Raw genomic sequence first — 18,004 nt, 5'->3', positions numbered from 1 at the left:
TCAGCAGGGCTGGTTCCTTCTGAAGCCCCTCTCGTTGACTTGTAGATAGCTACCTTCTCCCTGAATCTTCACAAGATCTTCCCTCTGTGTATGTTGTATCCTCATCTTTTCTTCTGATAAGGACACCAGTCATATTGGCTTAGGGCTCTCTCTAATTATCTCATTTATTAATTACTTCTTTGAGACTCTGTCTTCAAATACAGTCACATTCTGAGTTAATTGGGGTTAAAGACTTGAACATGTCAAGTGTGGGGAAACACAATTCAGCCCATAGCAGGCACCACATGAAACTTCTCTAGCAGTGATCAGGAACTTAGCCATGATCTTGAGAATCAAGCATTCTGAGCATCCCTTCCCGGATGTTAATGACTTGCCAAATGGTCCTTAGGAAGTACACCATTTTCCTCACCTACAAATTCCCTCTATTCTATAAAAATCTACTGGAACTATGTATTTCAGATGGTTTTTATGTATGGAACTACGCAATTATAAAAAGTTTAGAAAACTGGTGACTCATTAAAATTCTCCTGTTTATTTTTATTAGAGCGAAGACTTTAGCTTAAAGGATATTGGTATAAAATATATTTCTTAATCTCACTCATATTTACTTTTTCTTTCTCTTTCATTCCATATAATATTAAGAACTGCGATGGGGGCAGAAGGGAGAAATGAAAGAATAGATTCAAAAACTGAATTCATGCAGCTGTTCTCATTTAGCTGTATTCTCTGCTTATGTATTTTTCTTGGAAATTATAGAAACTGTTGAAAGAAGGTGTTGCAAAAATGGAAAGCTTTTAGCAGATGTTTTGCTTTTGGTAAGAGATCTTGCTGGAAATATATCTTGCATCTGAAATGATCTAAACTTGAGCATAGAGCTTAAAGCATATTAGAATTCCATTGATTAAAAATCTGCCATATCCTTTGGCATGTCTGTGATATGCCTACAGATGGGGTTGGAATTTTACCATTAACTTATGCAATATGAATTAAGTCTGGAACAAAGTGACCTTTTATCTTTAGGCCTTGATCTTCTTTGTCATCCTTATCACAGTCTACTTTCCTGCATTTATTCTCAAATATATTTTACGTTTATTGTCCTCCTTCTCTGTATTTTATTTATTTCACATCTCAATAGATGTCTTTTCTCAGTTCTAGAAAGTTTTTAGAGCAGAACTCCCAGGAAATAAAGTTATCCAAATTAAATATACCCAATTTCATAGGCAAATGTGACCAAAGAAGTGATTCATTTGGAGATGCATGTAGTATTTCATACTTTACCAGGTACAAAAATCTCTAATAGAGAATATCTTAGTTCTAATAAAAATTTAATTATGGGGATTTTGTTTTTTCCTTTAACTTTGATGTTATTAAAGTGTTGAGAGGATTTTGAATTTGGGAAACCATCTATCATTCTATGTCCCATTATGTCTTGCCATGTGTGTCTCATGTTTAGTCCCATGAGACACACAGTTTCTCAAAGAACTTACATTTTAGTGAAACATTAATCGATTTATGAAAAAAAGCCTTACTTAATTTCAACTGCTTCACTCTACCTGTACAATTAATTAAATTTGGAAATATTGATTAGTAAAATAGCTGCTGGACAAATTTATTCTCCCCATTCTCATTCCAGGTTTTTCTGCCTTTTTAATCAGTGTCTGAAGTGGTGATTCAGCGGTAAATCAGTGGAGAACATGAGGAATCAAAATTATATACTTATCCCTTTTCTCTAGAAAAGCATTGTCTATTTAACCATATCAATAATACAAACAATGATAATAATAACAATAGTTATATTAACATCTAGCATTCATTGTGCACTTACTGCCTGTCAGATAGTAGGCACTTATTACCTCATTTAAACCTAAAATGAGAATTTGCTGTTACTGTAATTTAACAAAAAAATCCTAAAACATTAGAAAGACCTGGCATCGTGCAGCTACTGAAAAGCAAAGCCAAATATTCTTTTTCCAAAGTACCCTCTCACCATCTTTAATCATTTTGATGTAATAGCCAGTAGACACATCCAACTTGTATTACCTATTCACTTGAAAAGGAAATTTTTGATTGATTATAAACACAATTTATTATCTAAAAAACTCCTCTTCTCTAAAACATTTTTCCAACAACTATTTAAGAAACGGTATTTTAAGCCAGGCACAGTGGCTCATGCCTATAATCTCAGCATTTCAGGAGGCTGAAGTAGGAGAATCACTTGAACCCAGGAGTTTGAGACCCACCTGGGCAACATAGGGAGACCCCTGTCTTTACAACTTTTTAAAAACTAGCAAGGCTTGGTGGTGCATACCTGTGGTTCCAGCTACTTAGGAGGCTGAGGCAGGAGGATCACTTGAGCCCAGGAAATCGAGGCTGCAGTGAGCTGTGATTGTGCCACTGCACTTCAGTGTGGGCAATAGAGCAAGAGCCTGTTTCAAAAAAAAAAAAAAAAAAAGAAAGAAAGAAAAGAAAAGGTATTTTATATCATTTTTATAAAAATGTAAATTGACTTAGAAAAAATGGACTTCTCAAATGCAGGTAATAAGAGAAATGGGAATTAGGTATTCTGGAAGAAGAGAGAAATTGTGTTAGAATATTAAAATTTTAATAATGCTCTGCTCCTTGCCACAGATGTAATATTTATGTTTGAATCTTAGAATAAGCCTTGGGAGTTTTATTTTGGGTTTTTATTGGCAAAGAGATTTTCTTTTAGCTTGGGCTTTCTTATTTTCTAGACTTGAACTGTTTTGTTTATCTGATTCTGTATTTATTCTTTGATTCTCTTATGTCTTTTTTGCTTTCTGATTCCTGCTTTCTCTTTCATTTTCTTAGCTCTCATCCCAAAAGATTTTCAGAAGATAGGCATATTTCTAAGAAAATAGCTTAGGAAGCAGGCTTCTTGGAGCCTAGGTCTCAATAAATAAAATGGCCCAGTAAAAATATAAGGAATCAGTTCCAGACTAGGTTAAATTCCTGAAAGACCTACTAGATCCTTGGCCTGCTGTTTTCTAACTTCTTAATACCAATTAACACTTTCTTCATTTGTGAGATACAGAAGCCTTTTAGAATGTGAAGTTATTTAAAGTTTACAGATAATTGAATGTCAGTGTCTGCTGTTTGATTTGGATGGCCCAACCTCAACAAACTTTCCCTAAAATTTTTCCTGAACTACAGTAGTCTCCCATATTATCAGAAGCCATTATAGAAGAAAGCTGAGCCTGTGTGCTGGTCCTATGCAAAAACGAGTCAACATGTCAAAATTAATTACTGGAGATCTTTAAAAGGGAAAAACGTTAAAATAGCACCCAGGACTTTAGCATCATTCAGATGCTTTCAAATAATTATATAATGAATATGTATTTACAGATGTATAATTTATTGTATATTTCAAACTTCCAAAAGAGTTGAAAAAGACTATCAGCCTATGTAAACTGATAGCACTGCAATCATACATAGATGCTTCTAATTGTAGAGAATTTTCCCAAAGTAGCAGTGTCAGTACTAATGGGTGTGGTAAACTAGCAAAGTTAATCCCTCTGCTTTTGAACCAAGGAACGTGGATTGACCAACGCAGCTGCTGCCACCCAAAGAGAAATCCACAAGGGGTCTGTCTCCTCTTTCTCAGGCTTCCAGCAATTTCCCCCTCAGCAATCCAAAATGGCCTGTTATATGTAGGCAGGTGCTTGTGTTGGTACACCTTTAACTTAATTACGGGCATGAGAAAGCTGCCAGAATCTGGTGATATATAGGCAAGAATGAATATCAAATCTCTTCAGCTTGTGAAACGGTTGCAGTTGTGATTACTAAGGAGAGTCTCCCTCATTGTCAGTCTTCTGAACTTGAGATCTAGCGTCAACTTTGTTTCTCACTGCCATGAATTATGTGGGTTCTGCTTTTGGGGATGGAAACATAATTTCTTGGTGTTTCTGGTCTAATCCTTGGGTAACCGATGTGTTCATGCTTAAAGTACCAGTCTTGGCCAGTCAGTAGGCTACTTCAATCTGCAACACTGTACAATACTTCTGTTGTTTTGCTGGCTTCTTCAGTCTCCTCCCGTGGTTTCTCTAGACCTAAAACATCACAGACCCCCAAGGTCCTACTTCTTTTTCTACTTTGTAACTTGACATTTCTATTTGCTTGTCATCTATATTCTGTTCAGTCTTGTGGTATTTGCAATATCTTACAGTAATAGAATGATCAATTTCACTGAATCATACTCCTCTGCTTCTTCATGGATTATTGCTGTGTCTCAACTCTGGCTACACTTGCTAGATTTAAATATTTGGTGATTTCTAGAGTTAAAAATCTCTACAATGGCTATAACCAAAGCTTCTTGAATTTAAGGAAGTAGACAGTATCTCACAAGTGGTAAAATATATTTAAGTGGTAAAATATAAATAATATATGTATATAAATATATGATATTTTTCAATTTCTTCCAGCCTAAACAAATGCCTAGGTAAGGCCTTAAGTCTTTTGTAAGTTACTATTAGCTGGTTGATCTCTGTAACTCAACTTCTATAAATTTTCAAGACTCATACATATTTGGATGCCTGTACTGTTTCCACACAATAGTAAATACCCTAAGAAGATGTAAATCCATCTATATGGTTATAGATGTAGCTGCTTTATCAGTAAATATTTATTCAAGAACTTGTTCTAAAAGTTAAAGCTTTGTTCTTTATGAGAGAATGTCATGAGTACGACCTCCCTCCTTCTGTTCCTATTGCTGCCCAGAACCTCTCACCTAACTTTCCACTTATTTCTATCTTTGAATTGTATTTTGGCACAAATAAAACTGTGCAATTTTGAATTTGCTACATACTTATTCAACCTAAATAAGTGATCAGAAATTTTTAAAGTTGTAAATGTATTTTTCTGTCACAACCAAAGATAGAATATGAGACTAAGAAGTCAGCGTAGTTCGGGAGAGCTTTCATTACTGAATTATGAGAGTACTGGATAAAATGATTCATGCCTAAATGGTTTTAGGAAAATATTATGTGATTTTAAAAATATTTGATAAAATGTGAAGATGTTATACATTGGCATAACAGAGAATGGTTTGGAATTTTCCACATTGTTATTTGGGATAATTTTGAAATGATATCTCATTGTGTAAAAGTCTTGTGATTCAAAATATAATGATAATAAAAACAGTATAATTTGAAATACCTTAATCACTGAGAGTATTGCCTTTTCAAAATGTTAGGCAGGAGTGGGAATCTTAGGTGGGCTTGGAGATATTAAATTGGGCTCACAAGGAAACTAAAGATTAGGAAGCTAAAAAGTACTATAATTTAAAAGAATTGGAAGAGGCATCTGATAAAATACTCTTCAGATTCATTCATTTATGAAGTTTAAAACAACTTTTAGCACATTTTAAATGTTTTAAGTTACTCAAGCCAAATGGAGACTCCAGTGATTGTTGATATTATGACATTCTTTTCCTTAAATGAGGATTTATTCATTTATTAAGCAGCCATTTTCAAATACTTTATTAAGCACCTATTATGGCGATGGCAGCTCTCCTAGTGCTGAGTGTTTTACAAAGTAGAAACCTAGACAGACTGGTAGATCTTGAAAGAGTCTTGAAGATTAAAATCAAGTATAACATTATTTGAAAAACAAGGAAACAAAGCTAATGTAAGTCTGATTACTGTTTTGAAAGTGCTTTTAATCTACACGGGTAAAAAAAGCCCTCATTCTTATGAAAAATAACATAGATAAGTAATTTATATTATTTATTAAATAACAGTCAACAAATATATTAGGCTAGTATAGTACAGTGGTAAAAGGGGATTTTTGAATTTAACTTTGCTATTTATTAGCTGTGTGAACTTTGACAACCTTCTTAACTTCCTTAAGACTTCAGTTTCATCATCTATAAAGACATACCTTGTAGGGTTGTTTTGCGAACTAGATGTAATAATGTTTCAAAAATGTTGAGACACATTCTATCATTTGACAAGTGCTCAAAAATGTTAATTGTTGTTATTATTACTGAACTAATGCTGTCTTGCGATTGCCATACTAATATAGATATTAATTGCCATAGAAAATTGGAGTCCAGAATGGCAGTGTCAAAGACCACTTAATTTTTCTCTTCTCTCTTCTCCTTTCTCTTTCTGCCCCCTTTCCAAATACACACACCATAAAATGACTAAAAAATACATTCTTCTTTTGTCTTATGTATCATCTGTATCACCAATCTCCTCTGCAGTGCTACCGCACACACATCCACAAAATATGTATTACCTTAAAGACGTATGCTCTCATGATGTTGTGAGGGTTTCTTTGTTTTTTCTTTTTTTCTTCAACTTTTATTTTATTTGGGGTACATGTGCAGAATGTTCAGGTTTGTTATATAGGTAAAAGTGTGCCATGGTGGTTTGTTGCACAGATCAGCTGATCACATGGTATTAAGCCTAGCATCCATTAGCTATTCTTCCTGATGCTTTCCCTCTTCCTACCCTTCACCGTGACAGGTCCCAGTGTATGTCATTTTCATAATGCAGCTCCCACTTGTAAGTGACAACATGAGATGTTTGGTTTTCTGTTCCTGCACTGGTTTGCTGAGGATAATGGCTTCCAGCTACATCCATGTTCCTGCAAAGAACATGATCTCATTCCTTTTTGTGGCTGCATAGTATTCCATGGTGTATAAACACCACATTTCTTTATACAGTCTACCATTGATGGCCATTTGGGTTGATTCCATGTCTTTGCTATTGTGAGTACTGCTGCAATGAACATACACATGTGTGCATCTTTATAACAGAATGATTTATATTCCTTTGGGTATATACCCAGAGTTGGGATTGCTGGGTCAAATGGTGTTTCTGCCTCTAGATCTTTGAGGAATCACCACAGCATCTTCCACAATGGTTGAACTAATTTCACTCCCACTAACAGTGTAAAAGCATTCCTTTTCCTCCACAACCTCGCCAGCATCTGTTGTTTCTGGACGTTTTAATAATCATCACCATTCTGACTGGTGTGAGATGATATCTCATTGTTGTTTAGATTTGCATTTCTCTAACGATCAGTGATGTTGAGCCTTTTTAAAATTTTTTTGTTGGCCATGTGAATGTCTTGAGAAGTGTCTGGTCATGTTCTTTGCCCACTTTTTAACGGAGTTTCTTGTTTTCTTGTAAATTTGTTTAAGTTCCTTGTAGACTCTGGATATTAGACCTTTGTCAGATGAACAGATTACAAAATTTTTCTCCCATTCTGTAGGTTGTCTGTTCACTGTAATGATAGTTCTTTTGCTGTGTGGAAACTCTGTACTTTAATTATCCCATTTGTCAATTTTTGCTTTTGTTGCAATTGCTTTTGGTGATTTCATCATGAAATCTTTGCTTGTGCCTATGTCCTGACTGTCATTACCTAGATTTTCTTCTAGGGCTTTCATAGTTTGGAGTTTTACATTTATGTCTTTAATCCATCTTGAGTTAATTTTTGTGTAAAGTGTAAGGAAGGGGTCCATTTTCAATTTTCTGCACATGGCCTGCCAGTTCTCCAAGCACTATTTATTAAATAGGGAATCCTTTCCCCATGGCTTGTTTTTGTCAGGTTTGTTGAAGATCAGATAGTTGTAGGTGTGTGGTCTTATTTCTAAGTTCTCTATTCTGTTTCATAGGTCTATTGGTTTTTGTACCAGTACCATGTTGTTTTGGGTAGTTACCTTGTAGAATAGTTTGAAATCAGGTAGCATGATGCCTCTAGCTTTGTTCTTTTTGCTTAGGGTTGTCTTGGCAATTCAGGCTCTTTTTTTTGTTCCATAGGGTTTCCTTATAAACTATGATAAGGTTTGCCAGTTTAGCTGCATCTGTCAGAACAATAGCATAAGTCAAAGCTTTGGTAATATGCAGCCAGCTAATAGTAATAGTCACCTCCCTTTTGGAACAGTTTTCATTTCTTCAACCATAGTATTTTTGCAAAGCATGTTTTTGAAATAAAAGTTGCTATAAAGTCATTTTCTAATAAGCTTCATTTCCAGAGGACAAGTAAGGGACCCTGCCCTATAGAGATCACTGTTCAGAAACTTTACCCCTGTTGCAATATTGCAAGGCATGTCATGCTATTTTCCCATTTCTATGTAAAAATTCTATGTAAAAATTATTTTAATTCCATTCTTTCAGAAATTGTTCTAATACCATTTTCTTCTCATCTCACTTTCTTTTTTTTTTCTTCATGACACATTCCTTGCTACCCTTTTTGCTTGAGGTTTTGATTACCCTGCTGTATTATTTTTCCACCTTTTTACATATTTGTTGTCCCATAAACCTACATGTTGATTTTCTTTCATACTTGATTTAATTTATTTTGTGAGTTTGCATTCAATTTATGGATTTTGAGATAAATCTCTCTCACTGGTTCTTTACACTATAGACTGCATAAAATCTGATTTATGAAAGTTCACTTTGTTTTTGATGTAAAGGCAAATATTACATTTGATTTGGCCTTGGTCACATGGGTTATTAAGGAGGGAAAATGTTTTTGATACTAGAAAAATTAGTCCTTTTTGATTTTCAGTTGAAGCAAAGAAGAGAGAAATTGACTTTTGCCTGAGTTTGGTATTTGAACTGACTCTGATCTTTGATTATTTTCAAATGTTTATGTAAATCTGGGTCCTGTTTGCAGGATTTTAACAAAACAGCATCTAGAGCAGGACCAGATGCTTTTTAGACTAAAGCCACTTCTGTACTTTTCAAGAAATTGTATTTGTTTTTACTTAAGAATGTAAGAATTGTGATGATCAGGTCATTTTACTTGTGATTCTATCAGCTTTTGATGAACAACCTAAGCAGGACCCCAGGACCTATTCCTATGCCAGTGTTGGGTACCCATCTTTTACCTATTAGGGTCTTCTAAGTCCAATTTTGTGAGGTATCCATGGTTCTGCTTGCCAATAGACATAATATATATATTTACAGAAACTGCCCAGCAAATAGCAACTGGTCTTTAAGAGAAATGTAGATTTTTAAAATTGTGATTATTGCAGGGCTCATAATTCAGGGTACTTTTCACTGAGGTTTTTTTTTTTTTTGGTTCTCAGCAAAATTTATTTCATTAGTTTCAAATCTTTTGTTAACAATGCTTCTGTTTTCAAGAGAGGGTTTGTTTCTCCAATATTTTACCTTGTTTATTTCTGAAGGTTTTATTGATGGAGAGAATTTCTACTTTCTTTCTAGACAATTTTAAAAGGTGTAATCTGTATCATCTTAAAGGTGGTATCTCTTTGGAGCTATGTAGGAATATATGATATAAAACAAATCCTTCTACCTAAACAACATGGATACAATACAAAGAAAGAAAACTACCCAACATGAAATAATCTGAATAATTATTTAAAAAATTGAGTTTATAGGGTTAAAACACCAGAAGAAGAAATCTTAGATATACCTAGATGGTTTCCCTGCAGAACTGCACCAAATATTTAAAGAATTAATACCAATTCTACACAATTGCTTCCATAAAATAGGAGAGGAACAGTTTCCAACTCACTTTCTGAGACCTGTATTAGCCTGATATCAAAACCAGAAAAACTCTGTACAAAAAAGAAAAATACAGATGAATATTATTCATGAACATAGACTCAAAAATAATCAACAAAATATTTTTGTAAAAGTAATTCAGTAACATGTAAAAATAATTATACACCACAGTGAAGTGCAAAGCTGGTTCAGTATTCAAAAATCAGCCAGTGTAATCCACCACATCAACAAGATAAGGAAGAGTCAAATTATCATATTAATTGATACAGAAAGAAAACACTTCATGAACTTCAACACCCATTTATGATAAGTTTTCTCAGCAAAGTAGGAATAGAAAGGAACTTCCTAAATTTGATTTAAAAATATACGAAACACCTACAACTAACATTATATTTAATGGTGAAAGACTAAATACTTTCCCCTAATATTTGGAGCAAGGGAAGATTTCTTCTTTTCCTATTCTTAGTCAATACAGTACTGGAAGTCATAACCTGCAGAATAAAGCAAGAAAAGGAAATAAAAGGAATACAAATTGGAAGGAAGATACAACACTGTCCCTATGTGAAAATCACACAATGGTCTATGCAGAAAGTCCCAAGAAATCTAGTAAAATAAAAAAAAAATCCCGCCTAGAACTAACAAGTGAATTCAGCAAGGTCACAGGATACAGGATCAATATAAAAAAATGAATTATATTTCTATATACTAGCAATAAACATAAAAATTTTAATTATAAAATTTTAATAATTATTATACTTTAATTACAAAATTATAATTAAAACATTATAAAAGGCCACTTATAACTACTTAAGTATTTAAATATTTAGGTAAAATATAATAAATTATATACCGGAGTTATAGGTTGAAAACTGCAGTGTTAATGAAAGAAATTTTAAGTTCAAAATAAGTGGGGAAATACATTGCGTTTATAGATTGGAAGACCTGACATAGTAAAGACCTCAGTTCTCAAATTCATCTATAGTTTTTTATGTAATTTCTACAAAATTCCTAGTGTAATTTTTGTAGACATAAGCAAGCTTATTCTAAAATTTATTTAAAAATGTAAAAGGAACCATAACAGTTGAAACAATGATTAAGAGAAAAATGAAATGAGAATAATCACTGCATCCAAAGTTAAGACACCACATTGGTATAGTAATCATGATGATGTAGGATTGGTGGAGTGATGGAAACAGACTAAGGGAACAGGACAGAGAACCCAGAAGTAGAACAATCAAAGTGTGGCCAAAAGTTTTTTTTTACGAAGTTACAGAAGCAATTCAATGAAGGAAAGATTGTCTTTGGTTGTCTTTTCAACAAATGGTACTGGAGCAATTGGACATCCATAGGCAAAACAAAACAGAACAGAAAAAAAAATACCTCATTTACATTTAAACGTCTCAACTTACACAAAAATTAACTCCAAATAAAACATAGATTTAAAAGCAAATTATAAATCTATAAAACTTTCAGAAGAAAACCGGAGAAAATAAAAATCTACAAAACCTAGAGTTAGGTGAAAAAAGTTCTTAGGACATCAAAGTCATGGTCCATAAATGAAAAAAATCCATAAATTAGACTTCATCAAAATTAAAACCTTATGCTCTGTAGAATATCCTGTTTAAAGGATGAAAATACTAGATACTCCACCTTGAGAGAAAATATTTGCAAACCATGTACGTACGAGGCCTGACAAAGGACACATATGGATAATAAGTAAAGAAATATAAAAATAGCAGTGAAAATGAACAATTCAAGTAGAAAATGAGTAGTGCCATGACTATACACTTCATCAAAGATAACAAAAAATGAACACATGAAAATATATTCAGTATCATTAGCCATTAGGGAAATGCAAATTAAAACCACAATGGATATTGCCACGTGGCTTTTAGAAGAGCTAAAATTTAAAACATCCTGACAGCACGATACAATGCCAACAAGGTGAGCAGAGAAACTGGATCTGTCACATACTGGCAGTGGAAATGTAAAATGGTACAACCATTCTGGAAAATAGGTTGGCATTTTCTTTAAAAACTATACAATATTCTTCCATATAACTCAGCAGAAGCTCCTAGGTATTTATCCCTGAAAAATGAAAAATTATCTACACAAAAATCTGTTCTTGAATGCTCATAGCAACTTTATTAGTAATGCCCCTACACTGGAAACAACCTAGTTGTCCTTCATTTGATGGCTGAATTGTTAAAAACGAAACAAAACAAAACAGGGTACATCCATACTATAGAATATTACTCAAGCATTAAAAAGGAATGAACTATTGATACATGCAACACATTGGGTGGATTTCAAGGGTATCATGCTGAGGGGAGAAAGTGATTATCGAAAGGTTACTTACTATAAGGTAATGAAATTCAGATTGTAGAGGAATGAGTGACGTGGGCCATTTTAAGAAGTAAAGGAGCAAATAGAAACTTTTCTTGGGAATCTGAACAATAAAAGGAAAAATACCAATTTGAGTGGCATTATAGAATTTGCCATTTTTCATTATACTTATACCATTGTTATGACTAATAAAATTGTTTAAAGATACAGTTATTTTAAGATACGCTATCTCCCTTAAGTTAACCTAGAGTGTGTAACTAAATTCAAGTCCTTTACATTTAAGATTTTTTTATGGCTCACAAAGTTTATGCCTTAGTGAAGAAACTAATCTGTAACTTTTTTTGAAGATAGTCTATTTTATTGAGAAGATTCAGGAAAAAAGGGAGAACCCTCATTTAATATCCCAGGGTCAAAAAAAAAAAAAAAAAAAAAAAAAGAAGAGAGAGAAACAAATGATTTCCTGAAAGTCTGACCATAAGCACTCCCATTATTCTCTTTCACAGCACTTATTTATTATTATTCTTATTAATTAATTTATTTTTGAGATGGAATCTCGCTCTGTCCCCCAGGCTGGAATGCAGTGGCGGGATCTCAGCTCACCGCAAGCTCCGCCTCCTGGATTCACGCCATTCTCCTGCCTCAGCCTCCTGAGCAGCTGGGACTACAGGCGCCTGCCACCAAGCCTGGCTAATTTTTTGTATTTTTAGTAGAGACGGGGTTTCACCCTGTTAGCCAGGATGATCTCGATCTCCTGACCTTGTGATCCGCCCACCTCGGCGTCCCAAAGTGCTGGGATTACAGGCGTGAGCCACCGCACCCGGCCATTTATTATTATTTTTAATCCCAATCATACTTTGCAATTTTTATTTTGTATCTATTTGCTTGCTTGTTTGTTGTCTGCTGATTCATTAGAATGAAAGTTCCATGAACGTCATACTAACATTACAGGAGCCCTCAAAACTATGCCTGGCACCTATCAAACACTCAGTAAATATTTATGCATGCAGGAATGAATGAATAAAATATTCAGCCCTAAAGTTTTGAAAGCCTGCTGGTTTAAGTGAAGAAAACTCTACAGGAGAAAGACATTCATTGATTTAACAAATACTTACCGAGTACCTATATGTGCTAGGCATTGCTCTAATTTCTTGTAATACTTCACGGAGGAAAAATAAGGCCAAATATCTGCCCTCATGAAGCTTACATTCTAAAGTGGGAAAAATAAAAAATGGAATGGTGGAGGGAAGGGTTGTAAAATGTATCATCACTCACAAAACTTTGCCTGAATTGGAAGACGAGTAAAACCAATATATTTTTCCATGATTAAAAAAAAAAAAAAAAAAAGCCCTGAATTTGTTGTTTCTCTTTTTTCTTATCTAGAAGAGGAAAAACTAGAAGGATATCTGGCTAAGAGGAAGCACAGCCTGAGCGTCTTTTTTGATGAGTTCTTGCTTTGAACCACACTGGTGATGTAATTTTGGGAAACTTGGGAATCTTTGAAATGGGGCTGTAGAAATAAAGTTAAGGACCAAAAGTAATGGAACTACTTGATATAAATTCAGATTAATATTACATGTAGAGAGTGAAACTATAAAGTGACATTGTACAGAATATGAGGAAAAGGGGCAATAAATTTAGGCAGGTACTAAGAAGCTACTGATTTGTAAAAAGAGCTATTCTGTTTCTGAGCATTCCAATGTACATGCACAGGATGTGCAGGTTTGTTACATAGGTAAACATGTGCCGTGGTGGTTTGTTGCACAGATCATCCTATCACCTAGATAGTAAGCCCAGCATCCCTTAGCTAAGGAATAGTTTTCTTAAAGACTTGATATTTGAAGTAGCGCTGCCACCCTGATGGCCCTAAGGACAATTATCCAAGTTGCAGGCAACTTGGGGGACAGAATATGGCAAAGAAATCCTTCACAAGCGGTATCACTTATTCACCACTTATCAGAGATGAAGAGAGGAGCCTTTGAAACCACTCTGATCTCAGTGATGATATCAAGAATCCCTTGAACACAGTGTTCAAGGGAAACAGAGTCACTTGAAAGATTAAGAGATTCCCAAGATTGCATAGGAAATGAGTAGCATAGCTCAGAGAAACGTAAGAAAATCAAATACGAAGCTCTCTAAACATAAATGCTTTGCTATTTTAAAACCTCCTGTAACTGTATCTTCTATAATAAACATTGCAGGTTATCAAAAAAATGTACAGAGAGCCCCTCTATAACCAGGGTTGTCTAGACGTGTCAATGAGCAAGACATTCTTGAGGGTGACATCAAGGGAGATGACATTATGCTGAACATCACTTGTCAGGCAAACATGACAGGGTCATATTTAGTAGGTAAGTGGATAGAAGGAATAGAGTCACTGACTCTGTTTCCCAGACATTGCCTACTCTGAACCCTGTGGCAAATTGCTAACCTTATCCCAGCAGGCATCCTCCAAGAGCAACAGCTTATTTATTTAAGCATGTGTGTATGTGTGTATTTGCATGCATATATGAGTGTGTGTGTGTGTGCCTTAACCATAGCTGATGAAAATTTCTTTTTGTAATATTGTCTATCCCCTTACAAAAAAAAAAAAAAAAAAAAAAAGACGTTTTCCCAGCCTAACCCTCTACTTGATAGATCAAATTCTTAATGGTAAATGTTTGAATTGTCACAGCCAAAACAGGTCTTATTAATCTAAATTCTGTTTAGGCTTTTACACTGAGACTTCTCAGTTGACACTCCATTGTACTTATGGAGCAATCTAAATTGCTTCACTGGATGAAATTTTATTCAGGGGTCACAAATGTTGGCTTCATAAAGTCACTTTTAAAAGTTTATTTCCTGGATCCTTTTGAAAAGAGGAGTTTCCTAGGAAATGGCAAACACACATTGGCATGTGGAGCTCTGGCTCTGCAAAACACAGTGCTGTTTGTCTCTGAGCTTGCGGTTCTGAAGTAAACATTGTTAGAGAAGATAGGATGCTGCTTCAACCTTGAAAGGGGAGGGAAGGAAGAAATAGCATTTTCTCAATATAAGCCTCTGTGATAACACCAAAATGTGAAACTTTATGAATGCTGTTTGAGAGATTCTATTTTTTGATAACTCAGAAATTGCATTTTTGGCAGGGCGGTTTCAAAAAAGGAACACTAGGGCTTTGATTTGGTCCTCTGTTTTTATCTGCAACTTTAATCTATATACAGGGAAGGTTTTCTTTGACATTTGTAGCAGCATTTCTGAGATTGATGCTGCTGCCTATTATTATACAGGAGAACATTTGATACTAAAGTTTCCCGCAGCTCCCATCAGCTTTCTATAGCAGGTCTGCTCTCCTGACATTTAATGTCCCTTAAGTCTGATATGGTCTGATAACTTCAACATGCCAGCTGCTCCAGGGAGAAATAAAGAACTGCGGTATCCTTGATTCTTCATAGGGATTGTCACCACCTACATCACCAATCACCATCCCCTTTCCCCTTAATATGTGTGAATTAAAGGTTAGAAAGGGTACATGCACTGTGTCTGTGTGTACATGTACCAACACACCAAGATTAAACCAGATTAGAGAAAAAGTAGTCTGCTTATAAACACAACCAAAGGACCAGCATGTGTCAGCTTCTTGAGATGTCTAGATCATCTTTCTGAAGCTGACTTGAGTGAGCCCAGATAAAAGGAAAAGTTCCTTATGCCGCAAAAATCATTTTTTCCACAACCATTCAAACACCAAAAGAAGTGTTGTTGCTGTAAATACCTTACCTAACAAAATTTAGGATTATATTTTTAACCATAACTCAGAATCCAGATTAGATCTTGTTGAAATAAACCAGCACATCCACACATTACATGAATTGTCAGTGGAATAATACATAGCTGTAAAAAGGATAACAATTTCTCTATATCTTGATCTTAAAGATTTCTGGCATATGTTATCAAGTGGAAAAAGCAAAGTACAAAAATTGTCCATAGTATGCTATTTTTTTGTGTAAGAAAGAGTGAAATATTTGAGTTTGCTTGCATTTGCATAAGAAAACTTTGAAAGAATATTTAAGAAACTAATCAAAGTGCTAACTAATAGACAGTGAGTGAGAAAGGAGGAAATAGAGATGAAATGGGAATAAGAGCTCTTGATTTATATATTTTTACATTATTTTATTTTTAACCATGTGAATATGCTATCCAAAAATTTATAATTTATTATTTTCTTAAATATTAAGGACTTTATTTTCATTTGAGTTTGATTTGCCATATGAGAGTATAACTGGGCTCTAGGAGACCTGGAGTTCCAATTTGGCTGAGTTACTGGTCTCTGAGATTTACCACTCAGCTCACAAGATAATCCTAACTAAATTTTGGAATTTGTGCTTCATCATCTGTGTGCACCTTTTCTTCAGCCCATCATAAACTTATGGAGGGCAGGCACCACATCTCTGGTTACAGTGCTACAGATAGATGTACTCTACTGAATAACACTCTCAATGATATGTTTGAAATAAGAGAAATAACGATGACCCACTTTCTCAGCAGTGAAGACTGATTATTTTTTAAACTCATGGTATTCTGTATCCAAGACAGTAGTTTATAAAAATGTTGTTTACAGTCCATTGCTCATGAAGAAAATTAGCCTTTCTCATTTTAGTCAGCTTGAGAATTATTCAATTTCAGTACAAATGAAAGAACAGAATATGAACTTCCTGAAGTTATCTTCCTAGTGTTATTAAAAATAAGCATCATTACACTGTAGTCAACATACCGTGAATGCACAATTTAAAAATCTAAACTTGGTAGAAGCTGGTCATGATGGCTTTGTTAAAATAGGAATGGAAAATGAAGTTAACTTTTTGATCTATCTAAAGTTAACTTTTTGATCTATCTTCAAACAACCTAATACACCTAAGAAATAAAATAATGTGATATAAATTAAGTGACAAAATATCCTGGAAAACAACTGAAACAATTAATAAGATCTTAGCTCTTGTCCAAGAATCACACCGTTCACAGACAACATGTTACAAGGATGTGTGCTAGAGATATGATAGAGCCAGAGTGAGTCCAGAAAGATGACTGGGTTTACCAGAAGAAAAAGTTCAGGATGCTTCCTCATGAAATCTATATAACCCCATGATATGATTGAACAACATAACCTGAAATAATTGGTAGAAATTATGAAAAACCCTCAGAGCCAGCAAGGGCATTGGAGATAAAGTAGGAAAGACCATCTACAAATCAGCCATTATTTTGAAGTAGACAACTGACTTATAATCTGAAATATTTAGGCATAAGTAATCATGTTTCTGTGTGAATTTGTGGAAACTTTAAAAAGGGTAAAGCTTAGTAATAATTTGCTTTTTATTCTGACCGTTAGTGGTGACATCTTGACAAGTTATTAACATATCAGCTTAAACATTGAGAGAGAAGAAAAGAAGGATAGAATAATAATTTTGAGATGAGAATCTGGTGAAGGAAGAGGAACAGACAGTTCTCTCCTGCTCTCATCTCTAACCTTGAGGTTAGATGATTTCTGTTAAAAAAAGAAAATAGATTTTTCTGCAGAATAGCAATTTCATGGCCCTTGTTCTGCAGGGAAGATTACTGCTTGGAGAAGTTTTCTGTTTCTGTTTGTCCTATGCTCCCACCTGGCTACTTCTCTCCTCTTTTCCCCAAATGCAGAGATACGATCTCTGTAGCTGGATCCTGTTCTGCCTCACGTTTTTACTGTGGTCTGGATTACTGAACATTTCAAAGGGAAGGCATAGAAGAAGCAAGATGAGTATTATAATCCTTCTGGTTCCTTGTGTCACCCTGCTCAGGATGTGTCCTCGTTATACCTTGTCGAAATATGGATGGTAGCCAGAAGCTCTGACCTACTTCTCTTTGCTTGCTACCCCTCTGATTTTCAGGGAACCCTAATAAGGAAATGCTTTGGGGAGGATAGGAAAGTTTACAAGTTCCACAACTATGTAAATAATTTAGCAACCTCCAAAATGAATTTGCATTAATATAGTCAGGGCTCCCAGAGCGTCTATAATAGTAATTTTACTTTCTTACTTTCTACTGGCTCCAAATCACCTCTGTTCATTACTGCATAGGGACTCTCTTATAAACGTAGTAGAAATCACAGTAATTTTCTAAATCTGCTCGCGTCTACAAAAACCTGGTTTTGTTTTTCA

Source organism: Pongo abelii, chromosome 15 (assembly GCF_028885655.2).
Source record: "Pongo abelii isolate AG06213 chromosome 15, NHGRI_mPonAbe1-v2.0_pri, whole genome shotgun sequence".
Classification (NCBI taxonomy): domain Eukaryota; kingdom Metazoa; phylum Chordata; class Mammalia; order Primates; family Hominidae; genus Pongo; species Pongo abelii.
The sequence above is the reverse complement of the archived record's forward strand: the minus strand, read 5'-3'. Positions refer to the sequence as shown.